A 24,329-nucleotide genomic window follows, 5' to 3' on the forward strand; every position below is an offset into this window, starting at 1 on the left:
GTGCTCCTCCTTCAATACCTATTACATATCTCATTCTAAGAAGCACTGATCACCAATATACCAGAAGAAAGTGAGAAAGAAACAAATGTCAGAAGGAATTTCAGAGTTTTATTGGCTTCTGAAAAAGACTGGAGACATTTATGGTTATATAATTTTGAAGGTAAAAAAAATAAAATTAAACTCAAAGTTTATTCTGTTAAGAATTACACAGTTTATTTTTATTTGGACATAATCACTGGTGTTGTACCTATAATAAAAAGATATATGGTTTTGCTTACAGAAGCTGTCAAGGGGAGGACTTTGAGAAACTAAATATTTTCTTTGCAGTACATGTTTCACACCAATATTGATGATGTGAAACAGAAACATTTACATTATGAATCACCCAAAATATTGCTGTAATATATTAGGATATTGAAAGCCTTCCACAGAAAGTGTGCTTTATTAAAAAATGACAGTATTAGAAGCTTATGTTTTATATGTAGCTTGATTTTTTTTTTTTTCTGAACAACAAAACACAATGCTTAATACTTACTCATATAAGTTTTGGGAAATTTTACCAGGTTCCTTTATAATGTTTACCAAAAAACCTACTAAGCTCCCAAAGGGCCACATTCTTCTTGTGGAGCTCATTTGGAACAAAGCACCACAAAATCCTAAGACAGAATTTGAAAGTAATAGCTGGTACATAAGGCCTACTGACATAATACATCCTGATGGATCTTTTCCCTGGTTTAATGAAACAGAAGTGAGGAAGACCTTTTTTTTTTTGGAGATAATAGGAGTGACTGCTCAGAGTCATTATTTAATGTGACAGGTTATGTAATAAGAATGAGATAGGACACACAATGAAAAGGCAAGGGTGTCATAAAATCATGCTCCTTTGAGCCTGGCTGTACTTTTAACCATCCCTTTTTTATTGTTTTTGGTTATTTCATCTGAGCTGGTGCTAGGCTTTGTCTCAGCCAAGAGATTTGATAATCCCAGGTATTTACAAATTTCATTTAAATAAAAATCCAATTAACAGAAATAATACTGGCAAAAATTTAGACGGAGAAGAAGCAGACAGGCAAGCCCTTCTAGAAACACAAGGGAACTTGCTCAGAGCAAGCAACAAAATAATGCAAAGCCTGATTTCAGAGCACAACTGCCCCAAAGAGAAACACTGTGGAAATTCAGGAGCATAATAACTTCCCAGATATTTGATCAACATAAGGCGTAAAGAAACTCAGGTTAAGTCCATGGCAGCAAATTTTTTGTTTACTTGAAGAGCTATATTTGCCATAAAGACAAGAAAAATCTCATGTGGACAAAGATATGGGAAACATCAGAGGCAAAACTGTAGAAATACCTCTGTCAACTCTCAGAAGGACGTGCTTTCCAGTATCTTTTAGGTGGTACAAGCAGATTTCTGATAAAAGCAGTGTTTAGGGGTAAATACACTATTAAAATATCTATTCAACAGATCTTGTGAAGGCAAGATCCCCACTTCATTACCTTTTCAGATTAATCACTTCTGTAGTGTTAAAAAGTAATTAGATATGTCAGAAATCTAGGGCCATTTTAAGGAGATAAAATTGTGCTTAGACAAGGAAGTGCGGTAAATGATAGCACTATTTTTTTACTCCTAAATTCTTATAGTCATGTATTTTTTTATTGGTACACTGTCGAATTCCTCACAAAACTAGCCTGAATTCCTCCAACACTGGGCTGTAAATAAGACAAAGTTTGTTACCTAAAATGCTTCCTCTCATCCAGGTGATGAAGACATATAGACTAGATTATTTGTCTAGAAGACATAGACTGATATTTGGGCCAGAAATTTTCAAAACCCATAAAAGATCAAGAATTCTGTCTTAGAATGAACTTTATTGTGTCTTGTGGTTTAATCTCAGCTATAAATTATTATATCAATGGATGCATCTTAAATAAATACTATCTTTAATGAAAAACAATCATCTGAATGTAAAAATTACTGGTGTTTCTATGAGATTCTCCCTCTGTAGAAGAGTGTATGTAAAGAAGAGAGCTTCTTGCATTCCTGAAGGATTACATGAGATCTTGCTAATTTGAGAGAGCTGGAAGTCTGGCTGCTACATGTTTTGAAAGGACAGAACGGGTTTTTGTCAGAGGCAACTCTTCCTATTCTTTACATGACCATTTGTATTTATTTTGTAATGATACTTTGTCCTGTTATATATTCTCCATTAATGCATGTCTCGATGCAGGTTTTATCATAGCAGCCTCTTCAGAACTACAAGATCTAGTGTTCAGTGACCACCACTGAACTTTTAAATGGGCCATTAAAAATTTTGGAAAATGGAAATAAAATGAGTCTTTTCATCATGTTAGTCACAGTATGTCTGCAGTAGCCTGAGTTTTCAGTTCCTATACTCTTTGCCATCCTAGCAACTGGAAAAAATATTTTTACTTGCAGTGTCCATGTTTGTGCTGGAAGGCGAGTGAGATGCAGCAAATTGTAGCCAAAATAGCCATTTTACAGAGCAAAAATTTGAAATAAAGTCACATTTTAATGTAAATTTTTATATGAGACTGCATTTTACAGAAGTAGAGGCATCTCCTAAACACTAGGAACTCCAGATTATGCTTTTTTTTTTTAAAGCCAGTTGAAATAAGTGATGTTTATTTCATTCCCCTTGTTATGCATTCACTATATTCCTGTGCCTGCTGCAGTAGGAATAAAAGCTGAGAAAGCAAGAGCAGAATCATTGTCTTAGGCTATAACTTCATCAGCCTTTGAAAGGGATTAGGTGGTCCCACTGCCTGCAATAATGTGGGATAGGGAATCTGTCCAACATTGTGTTCTTTAAACACCATAAAGAAGACACTGATGCTAATATAATTACTAATTTCTTTCCCTCTGTGCACATGAAAAATTAGTACCTCATCTTTAGTTTCCCCCAATTCCTTCTTCAGACTTTGCTCACAGAAGACTTCCTATAAGCAAACTTCATACAGAACTGGGCAAATGGTGAATTATGCATGCAGTTAAAATGATCCAAACCAGTTTTTATTTGAAAAAGTTGGGAAAATAATAAAATACAAAGTTTGGAAATCCTAAATCTCCTTACCTCATTAAATGTGTTAATGAGTGATTCCAAATTGTGGCACATATCAAAATTAGGACTATATGCAAGGGAGCATAACAAAATAGACGATAAAGCATCTTTTTGAAAATTCAAATAATGTGAAAAACAGTACATATACCTTTGAACTTCGCTGTTGTTTTTCTGTAAATGAAGTCCCTTATGCAGAATACACCGTTAACATCTGGAAATTTTTGTATGAAATTTTCATGTGTAACTATGTTAATAAAAAGTGTAATTATTTGCCATTGAGTAAATGGTAATGAGTGACGCTGAAATAGCTTAGAATTAGGTTAGAGCATGGAGTTGTCCATCTTGCACATTCCTAGTGTTCCAATAATGTTCATTCCATGCATCCTGGATGTGAAGTTGACCCAGATCCATGGTACAGTCTGAACCTGAGCAATACAGAAAAACACCAAATGATTCTTCTATTTCTTCAATAAGAAATCTGGAACTGGATATAGTTTCTCAGACTAGCAAAAATAGTGCTAGGTAACTCCCATTCTCAACTAGGTTATCACAAATAGCTTTATCCAAACATGGAAAATTAACTAAACCTCTTTTTCCCCAGAGACCAAATGGATGTCTGCACAAAACACTCTAATGTGCCAGAAAGGATAACTTCTTGTTGGCTATGTACTGAGTAAAATGAAACTGAAAATTAAATGGAAAGGGAAAAAAAAATAATCTACATTTTTTCTTTTACCTTTAGTTTGATTTGTGATCACTATAAGATTATCATAATAGTTTTTTCTCTTTACAGTGTTCCTATGACATATAGGTAAAGCTCACCTTTATGGTGTTTTTGGTCACTTTATATCTGTTACTTCAGCTTCAAACAAATTTAGCTTCATGAGTAGGATGAAAATTTTACGAATTTTCTTTGAGATAATATCAACAGAAAGAGAATATTTTCTTAGCATTTATATGAAAATAAAGCCCAAATAATTCTTTATTTATATTTTGATTTTTGCTTCAATTTAGATTTGCTTTAATCTCCTTCTTAGAGGAGATTGGGATGGGAAAATTTTGTTTGGGAGTATGCTGCTTGTCTTTGTTGTCAGATATTGCTATTAATAATAATAATAAACTGTTCAAACTTGAAGTTAAATAGAATTCCTATTCAAAATGAGTGATGCATACCGTATCATCTTGTGCAGCACTTTGTTTCCACATACAGCACTGGCTGTGTGTTTCTTAAACCTGAGCTATCTCTTGGTTCATGTTTGCTTGAAAAAGTCTATGAGGCTGAGAAGAATTTCAAACTTTCAGCAAACCTTTAAGCTAAGTATTACAGTTTCTTTTGTGCCATATTGTGTTTTATTCCCTGTACTAGTCAAATATCCAACATATAATCATAAAATACCTGATTGACATCAGCTGCAGTGGCCTTAAAGTCATATTCTTGTCTGATGGACACGCATGGTGAAGCTTTACAGTTTGAAAGTCAGTAACTGAACAAGATATTGGTAGTAAGGTGTTCAAATTAGACTTTAAATAAATAAGTCAGCAAGATTTTGTTCTTTTGGAGTCTTGCAAACTTGTGAACAAGGTTGAATTCATCTCATTAAACTTGATCCATCTAAGAGCTAAGGCAGGCACTCTTAGACAGCTGCCTAAGCTCTGCCTCTTGTGCCTGCAGAGACGAGCCTGCCCCAGGACAACACAGCCTGCAGAATCTGGGCTTCTGTCTCATGACAGGGCACATTGCCATTTGAAGATGACTGTGTCTATCCACTGAGCAGGAATACCAAGAAACCAGTGTAAACAGAAGGCTGCACTTAAGGGAAGAAACGAGGATTTAAGCAAGTCCTTGGACCCATCATCTGCTCAGTGCACTGTTCTCTTCTGTAAGCTCCTTGACTTGGCTACAGATTTTTGTACATGCTCATAAAGATTTCTAAATGTGCAAATGGTTATTTATACACTAAGAGGTACTTGCCACTTACTTTTATGAAGGATTTTGGGAAAAAATAACTTTTTCCCATAGTTTGCATTTGTGGTTTTTTTCCAGGGATTGACTGTTTAGAATTAACTGACTTCAAGTGTGATTGTATTTCGAGGGTGGACCTTCCCCTCACCAGTTCCCACATGGTCTTGTCTAGTCTCAGGGGAATTTACCTTCCCAGCAGCACACTAGGGGATGGGAATTCAGAAATTGTTTTCACTCTCTCTGTTCTAATTAAGCCCAGAGAATGACATTTTTATTTAGGAACTGGAATCACCATGATCACTGAAGCCAAAAATATTTTTATTCATTTATTTAGTGAGAGAAAGATTGCTCTCTAAAACCACTTCTGTTAGCAGTAAGTAGAAAGATTTTATTATGTGTGTGTTGGCATTAGGACTGTTACTGAAATAGATTTTCAGACTTTCTACCTGAAATCTAACATGAAGAATTCAGCTGTCATCCATTCATGCACCAACAGCTTTACTGAACAAATGCTTTAAACTCTCAGATTTAAGCAACAATTTTGATTATGACTATATTGATAAAAACCAGGCTTGCAATATAACAGCAGGACTATCTGGGGAGAATGAATGTTAGAAATGAAACCCCATGTTTAGTGAGGTGTCCAGAACAAGTGTGGAGGCCCTTTTATGACTGAGATCCAGCGTGTCACTTTTCACACATTCTTGGATAGGGCTGTGTGTACCAGGGAGGCATATGGTAGAGGCAGAATCCAGGCATTTGTTTTAGGCTAGCTTGTATGAGAAGCTGGATGTTATTGCATAAATGGTAATTGTGGTAATTCTCTGTTGAAATGCCATGTACCATACCTGCTACAGGCTCTGTTCAGTGGTGCAGATGATTTCTTTTCTGAATATCATCAAAAGTATTCATTAGGTCATGTACAGTTTTCCTTTAAAGCAGTAAAAATTATCTTTGACTTATGGCTGTATGTAAACTAGACAGACAAATGCAGCCTGTTAAACCAAACACAAACTACATTTTTTTTGCAAATAAATAGTGTATTTTTGATGCATAACTTGAAAATTAAGGTTTTAATTTTTCCTCATAGATGTGATTGTGAGCTCCTGATACAATTAAGCAGATAAAGTAAAGTGCAGGATGATCTACCAAAGTAATCTGATAAACAATATCCATGTAGTTAATTCAGACATACAGTTCTCATTGTTTGAGTATTATGAATAGTGTAGCAGGTTTTTAGAGCCATCACAAGGAAGCATGAATTAATCAAACTGCAAAGCTTGTTCATTCTGTAACCTGAACTAGCCTTTCTACCATGAGATGGAAAAACTTTAAAACTGAAGGTGTTCAGTTTTTGTTCAAAATAAATCTAACACAGATTTTCAAAATGTTTAAAAAATGATGTGAAGAAGCATGATTCAATTTTCAGCTTTAAGTCAATTTTGATTGGCTTGACTGAAAAAAGGGTTTCTGTAATGGTCACACAACTTCCTAGTTTTACTGATTTCAACCACAAATATTTGGAATGAACTTGAATAATGTTCTTAAAGGGAAAAATTAATGACAGTTTGTGTTTCCCCCTCCTCCTTTACTAGATAAACCATATTATCAGTGAATGAAAAGCACACAAGTTTGAAAGTTTTGCAGTGTTCTGTCTTACTTGCTTTTCAGTTCATCATTACTTGCAGGCCCTCCTGCAAGTAACACCCTGATTTGATGTTAACAAAGCAATAATTGACACCTGTAAGGAGGCTGACTATTCCCATTTGCAACCAGAACCATTGCTGTTTAAGCAGCACCAGACCACACACATAGTAATTTAGAGGATATGGATTGCAGCTCCTTGAAAGAAGTCTTTTCTTTATAAGTTTTTTCTTAAAATCCCATTTGTATACCCTCTTCCACTTTAACTCCATGACACAATGATTGGATATTCTATCTGACAAAAAAAAAAGGAAATTTTATCTTCTATTTGTGTCCCTAGCAAAGACACATGAAGATAACAGGTTGACAAGACTAGAACACATAGCACAGAAGACATAGCACAGAAACATGAGGGTGAGGGTGAAAGAGTGAGGGCAGCAAGGGGAGACTCTGAATAAAGATAAAATATAAGGGAGACTAAATTCAGTACAGTCATGGAATGACAGAAGGAATAATTATTCATGAGGAGGAGCTTGCCAGGTGGAAACTTGAGACTAGAACAACAAAGATTACTTGAACAGGGTCAAAGGGCATTATCCTTACTGAGATAATATTCACTGAAGTGAGCTGATAAGTGTGATTTGCAGGTCTGTCAATGTACTCATGCCTTCTCAGACCTACTAAAGGTCCTTATATACCCTGTGTAATTTCTCCAGTGAAAATCTTTATCTAAACTGGCAAAAATGTGTACCCCTCCCTATGTCTTGCTTGTGTCTGCAAATGTCAGCTTCGTGTTTGTCATTATGTCCAAAATTTTCATGTCCCTTTTTATTTTCCCCTTTCCAGTAGAGTTTTGGCAAGATTAAATGTGCTATTTTAATCAAAAGGAAATTGGTTTAAATCAGGGAAATTTATATTTCACCTTTGGGCAAAGAAATCTAATCCTTAATTTTCACCAGCTGATCAGATTTCATGGTCAGAATTGGATTCAGTTCAGAGAATCTACCTGAAGCATGTATAAAAGTATTGCTTGAGAGAATTCTGAGGTGATAACAGGGTGAGAAGTGAACAGATGAAACATTTGACTTCATTTAATATTGAACTGACAGTAGTTATCTAGCTTTAGAGTCTCAGTAACATTTCTGTTAACTAAATGTAAAACTATTTCCTCACAGAGATATCAGAGTACTTTTGATTTAAATGGCAGCATGTGCAATTAAAATTCAAACAGGCAAGAAATCAAAAAGAAAAAAAAAAAGTATTAATGTCTTGTAATGTACAGATATTTATATATTTTTAATTTCCACTGGAATATACTTGAAAGATCATGAAAGGAGATAGTCATAGTTTGTTAATCACACAAAATCTCTAACCATGCAAAATTCAATTTCCAAAATATCTTTCTAGAACATGAAAGTCTGCACAGTTTATGGAGCTTTAAATTTAATGTAAATGAAACAATATGATTGGAACATATATGCTGAGATGTAAGAGGGAGAAGTTTCCTTTCTCTAACTGCATCACATAAAGAGATCAAAAAGAATGACATTCTCAACAGTACTGGAAAATGAGTATGACTTGAGAATAAATATTTAGATTATAATTATCTGGTAAATGTGTCAAAACTGTCAATTATGTACTATTTGTATAGTGTCATGAAGGGTGAGGTAAGTAATGATCTATGCCTTTAAAAAACAATGAAGTATTTAAATCTAACATATTTCCTTGCTTAGCTGAACTTCTGAGATTAAAACATGCTTTAAAAAGGGTCTTAATCAGATTCTGTTTAGTTTTTTTGTCTGTGGGTCCCCATTCTTGCCATCAGTCTGACAAGACAGGCAACTGTGGCATGTCTGATATTCAGGCTGACACCAGAAATGGTCAGTCTATGGAATGAATAGTCTGGTGAATAAACTTAACAAAATTCCTCCTTGCAGAGCCTGAAGCAGTTGCAAAGTCAAGTACCAAAGAAATGTTTGAGGAAATCCATTGAAAACAAGTTCTAGACAGGTTACTTGACACTTTTGATGTCAGGATATGGAAAAAATAACTCCATAGAAAGACACACTTAGGTGAAACTTCTGAGTACTAGTTTACTTCTAAGTGCAGTTCATAAGAGAACACTGCATTCATTGATGGGGTTGGCAAGCTGAAGAAACAGTTCTCTATATGATTAAGCTCAAAATAGCTACAGGAAAAATGACCAACTAAGGGCAATTTGACTTTAGAAAAACTGTTTGGTAGGGTGTATGTGACAGCTGAAGAACAGATGAAAATTACACTGGGTGGATGATAAAACAAAAAGAGGTGTGATCAAGAATTAGGTTGATTGGAAGATTGAATGCAACAGCAAAATACAGCCTTGCAGAGTTTTAAATGGAGGTGTGTAGCAAACTCAGATTTATAGCTATTAGAAAAGTAAAGTGCCTGGGAGAAGGGAGAATAAGTACAGAGCAGAAAAGGACAGTGCAACTGAGAAATACCTGTTGTGAGAGCAAAATTATATTTAGCTCTAATACAGATTAAGGAAAAGGAAAGAAATGCAGCTATTTTATTTTAATAAATTTATAAATTTTCATAAAAGTAAAAACTGTCATTCAGATGTAAGAATATAAAACAAAGCAGAGGGAGTTTTCTATGTCACAGCTTTAGCAGTATTTGTGTCAATGGCAGTGATCAGACTGTGGATGGAATATCTTTTACATGTTGCAAAAATGCAATGGCAAATAGAAGAAAATTTTTTCTTGCACAGAAACCATGTAATAAAACATAGAAACAGTCTTGAGCACAATCAGCCTCAGATTCAGTTTACCCAGGTACAGTCCCTTGGAACCTCATGGCCCACCTGTCTCACAGAGACATACTCAAACAAATGAGTGTGTCTCAACCAAACAGTTCAGACATACCATTTCATAAGTCCTTGGCTTGGATCCCCAGGTCCCTGCAGTACCCAGCTCTCAGGTCCTCTGGTCTCTCCAGTGTCAGCACAGACTTAAGGCTGCTTCCATAGCTGTCTCTCAAATCTCATCCGTACAGGGTCCTTCTATCCAGAAAAACCAACAGTTTGATTAGACAGGGTAGGCTGCACTGATTAACCCTGTCTGTTCAAACATATGCTCAGACAAGTGTCCTGACCAGGTCCTGTTTACATGTGACTGTCCTCCTTAATTCTCTTATTTATTTCCCCATCCTTGTTTGTTTCTCCACAAACTACCTGGATCTTTCAGTTTCTCCATCTTTTGTTCTTCCCATAAAACATGCCATAATAAGCCTTGTAGAATCCCAAGATTCTCTTCTGCACCAATAATCACAAAATCACAGATTGGGTAAGATTGGAAGGAACCAGTGGGTCCAGTGGGACCAATGACAGCGGGTCATCTGGTCCAACTTCACTGCACAGTGTCCTCCTAGAGCACAAAGAGAATGGCAAAGAGACAGAGGAACGTGTCCAGATAGCTCTTGAATATATCCAGTGAGGGAGACTCCACAACATCTCTGGGCAATCTGTTTTAGTGCTCAGTCACCTGTACAGTAAAGTTCTTCCTCATGATCAGGTGGAAATTCCCGTGCATCAATTTTTGCCCATTGCAGTGCCCTGTTGCTTGGCACTACAGAGAAGAGCTCAGAAATTTTTCACTCTCCACTAGGCCTGTTCAGGAGCTCCATGTTTCTCCTGTACTGAGGAGCTCATGAATGCCATGTTTGGGTATGTGTGAGAATAGGCAGTGAGGTGAATCAGAAAACTTCCTGACTAGACTCATCATGATAGCTTTCACCCTAGTCCATGGACCTCCCAGGACATCACTGGAAAGGCCTTGTGGGGAGCTCGAGTCTTTGGTAGGGTTAAAAGGGGGTCTTCAGCATAAAAACTCTGAAAGCACAGCAAGGGGAAAAAGATGTAAATATGTATCAGAAAGGAATAAAACAAAGTTTTATTTTTCTTTTGAGTAATGAGATTTATCCACCATGCACCAATTCGATTCACTGAACTGGAATCTGGAAGTCAGACAAAGCCCATTTTATTCATAGTATTAAATGTCAATAAAAATAAATAATGTTAGTAGCTTTCCTCTATTAAAAATCCTTGTGTGCTTGCATAACTGCAAACACATTTTTTGTAATTATTGATTTTTCTAAGAAAAATACAGTTTCTCTACAGAATTGTTATTAGGATTGGATTACATTTTAAATTAGGAATCTGTCTGCTTTTTGTTAAGTCTGCAGAACAGGAACAGTACAAAAGACAGGTTTGTTCACTTCCTTTTTAAAATTTTTGCATAATTTTGTGCAGCAGCCTGCCTATGATTATCCATTATTTTTTTAAAAATCAAGACTTTGTGGTAATTAATGGAACATATTGCATGAAAAGGCAGCTACTTGTTATCATTAATAAAGGAGCATGGCAACAGAAAAAAAACCCTGTTAGCATACTTAACTGTAGAGATTTAATCAAAACACTTATCAGTGTTTCAGATAAAGTATATAAAAGCCTAAACACATTTATTTATAGAAAATGAGGCAGAGCTATGCAGCTGGGCTTGTAAGATCATTTGTTTATAATGTATGTCATTTCAGGACAGAAGAAAACCAAAGACTTCCATCAAATAATGAAAACGTAGCTGTGTCGTATGTGATGTAAATAGGACTAAGGGAACTGGAAAATGGTGGACTATCCTAAGAGAAAATGAAAAACATGAATACTTTGCCGTGCATGTCATATGGAAGCCAGTAATAGAAAACAGCTAACTCTAATAGCTCTCTTTTCTCAGTATGTGGGAGAGAAGACCAGAAGGTATTGAATAGCTAATTAAAATCAGTGCTTATAAAAAGCAAGAGTAGGAGAAAACTCAAATTAGTCTGTACTGACAGCTTGGAAAAGTTTTATCTCAAGGTTGTAAAAGGACTGACTTTTATGTCTCCATAAACTATTCAGTCAGCTGAGGCATTTTCAAGAAGCTTTGGTGCCTGAAAAAAACTAATTTGTCAAAATACATGTTTCTGACAAAACAGAGTACCAACAAATTCCTTAATTAAAACAAAAAACTCTTTGAATATATATAAATATTTTGATTGAACATTTGACAAATGATGTTCTTTCCATCATTTGAGCTGGCATCTTCTGAAAACAAGGTGACTGTAGTTACAGATTAAATGTATGAAATAGTACGTCAAATTTTGACTGCCTAAGTTGTTTTTATTTTTATTGTGAAGGTAGGTTGAAATTTTTGTCTTCTACAATACACTGAAATTTTATTGACAGCAAACAAGCATCTAGAGTTTTTGACATATTGAACCATAATTTCACATTTAAAATTTGCCTGTTATTTATATTTCAGAATTAATGTCTTAATTGTCAGAGATATATATTTCCATTTTTATTCTGTTTTCTAGGAAAGGAAGTTAAATATCTCAACTTACTGCATTCTAGTCATCTTGGGAAAAAATTATTTTGTAATATGGACCCAGTGGGTGTAGATAATTATAGAATCATTTAGGTTGGAAAAAACCTTTAAGATCATTGAGTCCAACTGCCAAGTCCATGACTAAATCCCATCCATCCCTAAGTATTTATTGCAGTGCCTTCTGTTGAGAAAATAAACTAACAGTCTAAATATTGACAGTTATTTTGACCTTTGCATTTGGAACAGTCAGAGGGACGCATGAGAGGAAAGATGGTGTCATAAATAGAATCACAGAATGCCTTGGACTGGAATAGATTTTAAGGACCGTCTAGCTCCAGCCCCTCACCCAGTGGTGTGGACAAGGAGGCCACCCACCACTGCAGGTTATAATGCGCAGGTTACATAGAGAGGCACACGTCATGATACATCACTTTGGAGAGCAAAGGTTGTTTAGGTACCATTGGTAACATAACTCTTTAGCATGCCATCCCAGATAGATTAGTTAACACATGGAGCCAATAAAGGTAAGGCTGACCAGCTGGTAGTTTTCTGTGTCTTCCTTCTTGTGTTTTTGAAGACCAGGGTGGCATTTGCCATCTTCCAACACTAAGGCACCCTTCCTGATCTCCCTGGCCTTTCAAAGATGATTGTGAGTGGCCTTTATGGTGTCCTCTGTCTCTCTCAGAACTGGTGGATGCCCATGGGTTCATCAGGGGCCCATGGACTTGTGGATGTCAAGTTTGCCTAAATATCCTCTAAAATAATCCTTGACCCAGGGAAATTCTTCCTTCCAACACTCCTTTACCCTGGTCTCCTGGGTCAGATTTTCCCGAGGGCTGGTCATGTCAGTGAAGACCAGAGCAAAGAGGGCACTCAATAACTCTGCCTTCTCTGCATCCTCTGTTACCAGGGTTCCCCCTCCACAAAGTAACAGGCCCACATTATCCTTAGCTTTCCTTTTGTTTTTGATATATTTGAAAAAGCCTGTCTTGTTGTCCTTGACATCTTTGACCAGTTTCAATTCCAGATGGACCTTGGCCTTCCTTGTCTCATTTCTCTTTACTCTGACAACCTCTAGATTCACTCCAAGTGGCCTGACCTTGCTTCCATCTCCTGTGTATTTCCTGCTTACACTTCAGTAATGACAGTTCTTTATTCAACCTTGCAGGTCTCTTGCTCCCTTCACTCCATTACTTGCTCATCTGGATGCATCTTTCTTGAGCCTGGAGGAAGTGATCTGTGAATTTCAATCAGTTCTCTTGGACTCCTCTTCCCTGCAGGACCTATCCCCATGGGACACTCCCAAGGAGACCCCTGAAGAGGCCAAAAAGAGCTCTCCTGAAGTCCATGGTTGTCATCTTACTTGTTGCTTTCTCCCTCCTCACCCGATACTGAACTCCACAGTCTCACTGTCACTGCAGCCAAGGCTGTGCCCAACACTCACAACTCCAATGAGGCCTTCCCTGTTAGTACAGTAACAGCACACAATTCCTTGTAGGAACCTCCACTACCCGTACAGGAAGCTGTCGCCAATACTTTCCAGGAACCTCCTGGAATGTTTGTGCTTTGCTCTGTTGAATCACCAGCAGATATGAGGTTATATTTTTGGCCGTTTGGACTTGCTCAAGGTATTTCCTCTTAAGCTCTTTACAGTGAGTTCAGGAGGGACTAAAATACTTGCTAAAACATGAAATATTAAACCAGACTCAGATGATAGCTAAATCAGCAGAAAAGCACACAGTTCTGTGCAAAACTAATCTAGTGCCATTACCTGGTTTCACCCTGAACTATGGTATTTGGTGATGGATATGTCATTGCACAAAACTGTGCTTTTTGCAACTGATATAAAAGAGGAATGTTATTGAGCACAGCGTCATTACAAGTTCCACAGAAGTATTACGCCTAAGTGAAATTGGCACTGAACACCAAGACTAGTTGAGCTAAGGATATCAAAAAACTACAAAATGTCATACTGCCAGCTTCCAGCTTTTTGCTCACCTCTGAGACATAACTCTTGCCTATAGGTGGAAAAGTAAGAAAGAGTTGGAAAGCATTCTATCTCATTACATCAAGATTTGGGATAGGCTTTCCATTCTTGCTTGCTTCCACCCTCAGGCAATATACAATTCAGCTAATCAAGCCTTAATGTGAGTTTTATGCATTTTCCGGATGCTGCTTGAAGCAATCTCACTTATATTACAGGTGAACCAAAAAGAACTGTTTCATTGAATATTTTGGTCTCATTTTACATTATGTTACTTATAGTATTTTATTTCCCATATTAATATCACCAAAAATCCACATTCATGTACTTGGGAAAGGATATAGGGAAATTCTAATTCTTTTGTGTTAATGGACTTGCACTACAGTTCTGCAGGACAAGTTGGAATTAATCACTGATTCTCAAAAATGCAATTTATTTTCTTTAATATTTTGACCTTTGCAAGTTTCTCTTTGGCTATTCCTTCCAGTGTTTAGAAACAGACAGGAAAGAGATATTTAAAATGAAAAACAGTAGCTGGCTTTAAAAAATAAAATAAATATTTTAGCATTTTCAGTTAAAGTATTGTTTTTATATTTGGCTTGTTTAAGAGGAAGAGTAGAAGCACCAAAAGATGGAAAGAAAGCAAATTCGGGATGAAGTCCACTGCTTGGATGGAGACTGAATGAACAGACCTTATAAGTGGTCTGTAGAATTTATAAATTAAAATTGCAAATTTGCACTGAATTTCATGTGTGAAAAGGAAGTTGCTTTATGACCGTTTCATTCTTTTTAGAAGAGACTAAAAAGCAGAGACTTGCCTTGCTACTTGGCACGTAACAACATGCAAATTGCAAAGCTTTCTTATGCCAGTTTAGTACTCTTTATTCAGATTGCCAGCTTTTCTTGTCCTTAGGCCTGCTCTGTCTTCATCTTTCCAAGGAAGGGTGGGACAGAGGTGGGGACTATTAGAGACAATTTATCTTCCCAGTGCATCAATTCACATGAAAACTGATTTTTTCAATTCTCCTTTCTTTTTTTTTTTCTTGCCTTCAGAAAATTCACAGAGGCTGTCTCATAAAGAACACCCATCCAACAGCATCATTATTTAAAATGATGACCTCTCAGCTCCTGCATGTCCAGTAAACCCAGAAAACTGTTACCTTTAAGCATTCGGGTGTAAACAATGTAGGGTGTCCTTGGGGAAAAAAGACAGCTCCTTCACTGTGTCTCCCCCACAATAAAATATAAGAATCCTTTAATGCTCTGTTGGTAGGTACAGCTTCACCTACTCTAACTTCAATCCTAAAATTTGAATATTTAAGCACATTCTCTTTCAGAAACACTGATCTAAAAACAAACTTAATGAAGCTTGTTCTCTGTCTAAAATTGAATTCTCTACCATAAGTGGGTAAAATGAGGTAGGAATATAACCCAGTGAAGGCATATCCAACCTGTCTATCTGAACTTACAAAAAAGAGGGGAGAGAAGCTTGCTCTTGACTTACCATTTCTAAGTATTGAACTCAAAATATTTGTGAAGATAGACAGGACTTTCTTCAAAACAGTTACTTTAACCTTGTTTGGTATCTGCAGGTTTACCTCTAAATCCATGTGTTTCTAAACAGGATAATAAAATAGTAGTTAATCAAGATGAAAACAGTGACTGATGTAAATAAGGTATTTTGGTCCTTAAATCTAAGTCCAAATCAGAAAATGGCCATCTCTGGTGAAGAACTTCAGTATTGCTTCACAACCATCCTCTTCGCTGAGGATGGTGTTTGGGTAAACAGATTATATTTCCCTTTTTTTAATGTGAGAGATTAAATATTGCTTACTTTTTATGTTACCCTATTGCTATAACTCTTCTTCTGTGGGAAGCTAGCACTCATTCTCCTCCTGAAACAGTAGAAATTTTGTTAAATTTTTATCCAGAATATTTCATTGGAACAACATTAAGTGACCATCCATGTTAATCTCTTCAAACACTTGCTGAAACTTTGCTAGTTCTGAGTGTATGATTATGGCACCCTTGTGTCTTCAATGGAAAAAGAATTATTCCATTAACATTGTTGTTTTATTTTTTTTCTATCCATTACCTTTCTAATTATGGGAGAGAAGAAGGATGGAAAGAAAGGGAGAGAACTAGAGAAAGCTGGAGAAAGAATGCAAGATCCAAATAAAGGCTTAGACATTTAGTGCTGTATAAAATTTAGTGCTATGAAAATTAAAACATTTGTGCTTTAAAGTCTTTCTCCTAACAGAAAGTTTATCATTTTTCAAAACAACATTGAAAATAAACCTCAAATTTTTTGCTCTTGAAAATGAACTGTTAATGAATTCAGATGTCTGTGGCTTCTCAGATACTTATGCAATTTGACAATGTTGTCCCTCAGCCAGTATTTATGAGCTGCTTCCTGGACTGTAACTCCACACACTGCCACCAGCTGACTTAAAATGAGAAGCAGTTTGTCCTTGAGTTCCAGAGGGAGGGAATGGAGAATACTCCCAGCTCAACTATAGCACATATCCTTCTCCTCCACCAGCTTTTTTTCCTGTCCTCTGTCAGCCTTCACAGACCTTGAAGATTTCTGTGGCCTTTGGGCTTTCTGATACCACAAGCAGAATAAATTGCAAATGTATTGCATGAACACTCCAAGAATTGTCCCTCAGAAATTAGAATATCTCTCACATTTCTTCAGTGACAGAGAGAGCTTGCAATGCCTGAAGTGTATTAGAGTCTGCCTGCAAAAGTACAGCTGCAGCCTCACAGCATAGCAGCTGCAGATTAGCGTGGCAATGGAGGAGATGTATTTTGATTCACATACATCAAGTTGATATTTCAGCATCTTGTTAAATGTCTGTTAGGTGGAAGAGGTCAGGATGAGATAGCGGAATTTGTCTGCATGTCAAGGAGGCATATTTTGTCCTAGAACTAGAAAATATCCCAATTTATGGTTTTAGCATAGGTGAATATTCTGGCTTGACAGAATTTGGGTGCCAGTCAGGCATATTTTATGTGATGTACAGAAAAAAAAACAAACTTAGGTGTTTGAATATATTTCCATGCAAAAAATACCTACGACAGTGATGCAGAAAGTTAATCTGAAAATAAGTAGTAAAAATATCCATAAAGCTAACATGGAAGTTTGTATTTAAGGATTCCCTCACTGAGAAAGTTGGATTGTTTTGTGGTTAGGCGTAAGCACATCTAACAGACTGCAGATGACATTGCTCTTCAAAATGGAAGAAAAACCTTTCCTTATAGCATCTGGCATAGCTAGAACAAAGTGGACGGAAATCACTGCTGGCATTTTAGAATACTTTTTAAAAATAAAATGTATCAGCAATTTTGTGGATTCTCTATTCAATGGAAACAGAAGAGTTGACTTGGCTTATATCTTTTGGTTTGTTGGCCATGGGAGAAGAACTCTTTTAGTCCTAAAGGTCTTTTGACAATGACTTAAAACTTCTAGACAATAGACCTAAAAAGAAGTTATCAACATTTTTGGGGTCCTCTGCTCTGAAAAATCTTGTTCCAAAGCTGTCCATATGTGGCTGAAAAATGCAACAAAATTATTTAGTAAGAAAACAAAAGTATCATTTACAAATGGTACAAATTTACCAGAGAAAATGTGCTTCTTTCAAGTTTTCTCTTCTGAGTCCCTTTTCTACATCTTTTAATACAAATGACTGTTTCTTATACTTTATGGAGATTCCTACAAGCAACTGAAAATACAAAAATGCAGAGTTTTCAAAGCAATTATCTCAATTAAAAGATAACAGGCACTCATGTATATGATTAAACTCTACATATCTGTGCCAGTGGAAAGCTCTATTAAATGCTTGCAGGTATTTGTAAAATGGACTTTTTCTTACACCAGATATCTTGTAAGAGTGTAAGAACTCCTAAAAGGACTTTTGTTCTTTTCTACAGTTTTTTCTACATTACAGTCCTCAGGAAACTTTTTCCTACTGACAAATGTGAGTAGAAAATGAAGGGGAAAGAGAATATCACAGAAGAGAAGCTGAATAATGGCTGCTAGCAGAAAGAATATAGCTAAGGATTAGTAGGGCAATAGATAAACTTTAGAAAAAAGCCATCTGGGTTTTAATACCATAACTGCTGTTGCTCCTATCACTGATTTAGGAGCACCATTCATTATTTCTGATAACTTCTGCCATCTGTAAATAGAAGCTGATGGTGACCTATCAAACATCAGTGAAAAATAGAATATGAGAATTATTTTGACAACTTCTGTACTATGCCTCTACATACTTATTTAACAGGTTTTAAACAATTGTTTCAACAGTTCAGGGTGGGTGAGCACATAAGCTATAATAACAATGGAATTTAATATTTCTTTGTACTTTAATTGGACCTCTGACTCCTTACTTAGCTTTCTTGAGGTGATTTTTCACTTGTATGTGCTCTAAACTTCCTAGTTTCAGCGGGCCATAAAAACAGATGTGCTGAAATACAAACACCACAAAAAGCTTGCTTTTGTGGTATTTCCAGCCTGAAGGGAAGCCAAAGATGTTAGAAATCCCTTGAGAAACCCTATTTCCAGCCTACTTTTGCAGACAGATTTGTCTATAATTTCTTTTATGACTGTAACCCAAGATGGACAGTAAATGGCAGAATTCACACACACTCTGTTACTGTGTCATTTCTACAGGGTGGTGAGGATAACTGCATGGAAAAAGGCAATTTTTTTCCCTTAAGGGTGTTCCATAATTTTAAGCTTGGTTTCAAGTTTGAATTTTTTCATAAAAGCAAAAGAGATCAACACTTGTGAAAAAGAGAAGCTTTTCACCTTGTGCTGTGAGAGTGTATGATGGATCCTTGAAGTGGAGCCTGATGACAGAAAATCAAGAAGAATTAAATCTGCTTAATCTAGTCAGATCTGATTCTAGTCAGAATTTTATTGAAATCAAATAAACTTTGCAAATCATTATATCCTGAACTTGTAAGGTCTGCAGAAAAGAAGAATTCTGGAATTTCTTTAATTATTTTGTGGTTCAGGTACTCTAAGAAGGTACAAATTTTGTATTGATTGGGATTCAAGCATCAGCTAATTCAGATCAACTTGAAATAAACTTCTGTGTCTGGTTCAGCTACACGAAACCCAGAGCCTTGCTCTGTTTATGTTGTCCATTGATGTTGTGAGGTAAGATAAAGGACCCATGATACAACTGAGTCCAACCAGCCTGCCAGCCAGCACCCAGCTGTGAGCTGTGCATATCTGATATGTCCACGATGCCAGATGCAAATCCATGAGAGATGTGAACCAGACAGATTTAAGTCAGTGAACTCAACACCTTGGGAATTTCTAGAGTCGTGGAACCTCTCTAACATGCATGCAGGCACCTACATGTAGATCTGGAGCTCAGACTTACATCTTTAAGGTGAATCATAGAAAAGAAGCTGTCACTAGATATTCTTTGGTTCAGAGATAGGTTTGGTATTACATTTATGTCTTGACATGGAACATAGCTTATATCACCCTAAAAATAAGGACACTTAAACTGTTTTTTAATTATGTGTTTTTACTGCTTTCATTTCTGTTATAAAAAGCTGCATGTTTTTAGATATAAACATCCAGTACAGAATATAATGGCTTTGGGAGCTTCATATTCATTTTGGTTTTACTGTGCAGACTAAGCAAATCAGACTTTTGTTATTACATTTAGAACATGTTATTTCCTCTCTATTTTCTTTCCATCTTGGGTTACCATAATAAAGGAAATGATAGGCAAATCTGTCTGCAAAAGTAGGCTGGAAATAGGCTTTCTCAAAAAGTCCTGGCTTGGCATTGTAACTTGTGATTTCTATTTTGAAATCCTTTTAAAATAAGTAGAAATAATGTTGATTCCCTGATAGGTAGTACTGTCTGCATGAAGGTCTTTTTAGATTGTCTCACACTAATAAATAAATAAACTCCTAAAAGTATGTGTCATGCTGGTGTTCACATCTTCCTCTGCCTCATGAACAAAGCAGAAAATGGAGTAGTCACAGAGGTGTTCTTTGGCTCTGGATTGTAAAGTTACAGACAAGTAAAGTTTAGATTTTCATATTTTCTTCTTAATGTTTATGTCAGACACTTGAAACATCAGCTGCAGAAAGAATGAATCTAAGATGCCATTTCCAGAATGCCAGAAGGGGTCACTTTGATAATTTAATGTGACCTCCAACATCACTTAAGCCATAGGCCTTCTCTACTTTGAACTAGAACACGGCCTAACTTTCTCTTGAAATATTTATATTGGTCGCTTCAAATTTTTAATTGCAAAATATTGCTTCCACTCCTCCAGGCAGTCTTCTAACATTTCCCTGAATACTTTTACATATCAACATCTTTCCATAAATGTGTGAACTGATTTGAGCTGAGATAGTTTTCTAGATAATAGCTGTTACTGGGCTATGTTGCAGATTTGTGTTGAAAACAACATTGACAATATAGAGATGTTTTCATTATTGGTGAGCAGGGCTTACACAGAGCTGAGGACATTTCTGCTGCTCACCACGCCCCACCAGTGAGTGGGCTGGGGTGAACAAACAATTGGGAGGGGCCACACCAACTGACCAAAGGGATATTCCATAACATATGATGTTGTGTTCAACAATTAAAGCTCAGGAGGAGGGCGAGGAGGAAAGGGGATATTTGGAGTTCTGGCATTTGTCTTTGCAAGTACCTGTCACAAGTGGTGGGGCCCTGCTCTCCTGGAGATGAATACCTGCCTGCCTATGGGAAGCAGTGAATCAAATCCTTATTTTGCTTTGCCTTCATGTGCTACTATTGTTTTATTAAACTGTCTTTATCTCAAACCACAAGTTTTCATACTTTTATTTACCTTTCTCTTCTCTCCTCTACCCTACTGAAGAGGGAGTAAGTGAGCTGTCATGTGTGGTTTAGCTGTCTGTAGGGGCTAAAACACAAAAAGGTGGATGTCCACCTGTCCACAACATTCCAACTGGACAAATAGCTGTGCCAGATGTGGACGCAAGGTAGCCATTCTGCTGAACCACCACTGAGACCCCGAAACAACAATTTCAATATAGCAATTTTGTGAAGCACAAAAAGATATTATGTACCAGTTCTGGCTCCTCATGTACTTGCCCTTACCTTTCTGATGAACTCTGCTTCCTTCTTACTGAACAAAAAAGGGTCCTAGTAAATATTCTGTTCCAGTTCTGTAGGATGTGGTTGACATTTGTTGATATGAAAATGTGAAATATGATGTCATGTTTGGAGTTTTTGGCCTGCCCACCAAATAAATACCTTATGATTTACTTTAGCCTATAGAAAAGGAGATCCTGTCCTTCAAAGCACAGCCATGTTTTTAAGGAATTTTGTGACCAAGGTTATAGTACAAAATAGGTAGTATGTATACCAAACAAATTTTGCTAAAGTACCAGTGGAGAAAAAAAATAATCCAAGCAATGCAGTTGTTGAAGGAACATTGTGTAGGTAACTAATTTTATAGCAAATATTCATGTCTGGACTCAGAATAAAATTTTATCAGTAAAATGGTATGTAGTTTTACCTGGCTCATTTTTGTAAAAATGTAGGTAATCTATGAAATGCAGAGTGCCTGCAGATGTTCAGGTCACCTCTGGGATGCAGCAGTTCAGAATATGCTCCAGCACTTTACAGTTCTTCTGAAAGCAGCATGTGAAGAAAAATGTTATATCCAGTTGAAACTGAGCCAAGAAAACAGAAATTACTTATTTGAATCTCTTTCCTTCAGATGTTACCAACTCAGCATGATGGCATATTTCACACTGAGAGAGCTTGTGTCATTGTAGAGTCAAAGGGAAAGGAATCATTGTCTGACTTGTCAGCATTGCTTCTAGCTGTAAGCATGATATTCCTTTGAGATTTCTGATTCTGTTGCTAGCCAGACCGAACCCTTCTGAATTTATGGGATCTGACAGAAACGTAGTTTGAGTGGCATATCTGCAAGTTATTACCATAAATTTCAGGAAATTAATATGTCTAATTCCCACTTATTTCACACACAGGCTCACTAAGTTGGAAGAGACTTTCAAGATCATCAAGTCCAACCCATATCACCATGTTACCTATTTCATATGGTTTCCAGAAAGTCATATGGATGTTTTGCTCCTAAATCTGAAATAAGAACTGTTTTATTAGTCCTCACAAAAGTGCATTCAGATCATGGTGCCACTTTCTACCTGCCACTGGGGTTTTGAATGAGCTGGATCACCATCAGTCTTCAGTGTTATGATGCTAAGTAATTACTTATTTGTAACAAGATGTTGAATTACTGTCTGAATTCTCATGGAGGTGAAGAATCTTGTGGCATTCATTTCATAAAACCTATAAAATTCATAAAATTCGGCTTGGCTTAGCTGGCTCACTGAGCATGGTAGGATAACTGGTCCACATGCAGGTAGGATAACTCCACTGCTGGTGACTCACAAAGAATGCCTAGATGACAAATTCCCATGGTCCTACCATCAGCCATTTCATCAGCTCTGTTAATATCCAAGTGTGAGACTTGGATATTTCCTCTATAACCTAAACATTAAAAAAAAATTATTTAAAAAGACTGGAGCAGCTTTGCTTTTAAATGAGAACAATGTTGAAAATAGGCAGATGTCTATTTTTTCAAATCATATATTGTTCTTTCGGTGAGGACATATTTCCACATCTTAGAAAAAGACTTGTGTTTTCTACTATAGTACTAAAATATGGTATTTTCTATATTTTCTATATTTATGTTTATATTTATATATTGTCTATATTATATGTATTTTCTATATTTTCTATATACTGTATAATATAGTATTTTCTACTATAGTATTAAAATATCTACTATAGTATTAAAATTAAAATCAATATGTTGTGACAGAAAGGCAGAAATAACTTTGTCCTTATTCCCTAATTATTTTTCTCTATTAAATGTGGTAAGAAGTATTTTCAGGTTGGCTTTGTTGGTCTGTAATGTTACAGCAATGTGCATTATTTTTATCAGGTAAGAACACCTCTGTAAGGAGTCCAAAATTAATTTTTGAAGCTGATGTAAATTTAGTGGAAATAATCTGGTCTCAAACTAATGACATTTGAGTCCTACCTGTCTTGCTTTTATGAGTTGATAGAAATATCTAGATAGATGAATATTTAATTGTCATCTTCAAGCACTGGGGAGAAATCAGCATCACCAGAAAGTGATTCAGCATATGCAAGAATTGGAAAGAAAGGCAGGAGGAATCTGAGTCTCGCTTTTAAGTACATGGATATGAGTAAAAGTACTGCAATACTTCAGATTAGGCTGTACAACTTATTGTGTGTCAAGACCTTGGGTAGCTTCAGATATAGGTTAAATTTTTAAGGAAAAGTGATTATGCATTTAAAATACTGGACAACTCTTTCAATAAAAGAAAATGACAGACATTGAATGCAATAAGAATATTTCAGTTAGTATATTAACAACAGAAAGGAACGGGGTTCTGCTCTGCACCTCTGCAATGGGAGGAGATTTTGCATTGATCATCCCTGGAAAACAAAACCTGAGAAAACATGTTAGAACCTTTTGTCTTCCTTGAACACTGTATTTGGAGCAGAAGTATGGATGTGATGAAAACATGCTGCTGAAGCTGCAACCAGTGAAATTAAAACAACCAGAAGCTTGAGTAAAAAAAAGGAAAAACCTCAAGCAATTCCAATGTGAACAGTAAATGACAGATGTGGTACATGAAATCTTTTATTTGAAAATGTTGATGCCATCCCTCTTCCTGTCTAATTGTCTCATTGTCTCATCTGAAACATTTGTCTATAATTATGACAACTTGATGTTGTCATGGAGGTCTACATAAGCTCTAAACTTTGAAGGAAAAAGTGAGACATAGAGACAGGTAGACAGGAGTCATGTATGCAAATGCTCAGTGACTCTGAATAATATATCTGTGAACCTTTCTTAATAGATACATTATAGGAAAGATGACAAATTTGTGACATGTAAGGTCTTATAATGGACATAAAGTCTTTTGTGTTGAGAGTGTTCATGTGTGATGTTGGGTTGTTTCATATCTATTCCTACAATAAAGAATGTCTCACTTTTTCTTTGGTTGTTTACACAACTTTCATGCAGCCTGATAAAATAGTTTTAAAACTTCTGTTTTTATCAAGGAGAAAAAAATCACAAGTGCTGTGATTTGGCATATATGTTTTTCATTCATTACAGCTGGAAAAGGTTATCAAACTTATTTTAGCTGGTTTGATAAGGTGTTTG

The sequence above is a fragment of the Pseudopodoces humilis genome, chromosome 3, assembly GCF_049639895.1.
Source record: "Pseudopodoces humilis isolate 2021_Gansu_Grassland_sample_001 chromosome 3, ASM4963989v1, whole genome shotgun sequence".
Taxonomy (NCBI): domain Eukaryota; kingdom Metazoa; phylum Chordata; class Aves; order Passeriformes; family Paridae; genus Pseudopodoces; species Pseudopodoces humilis.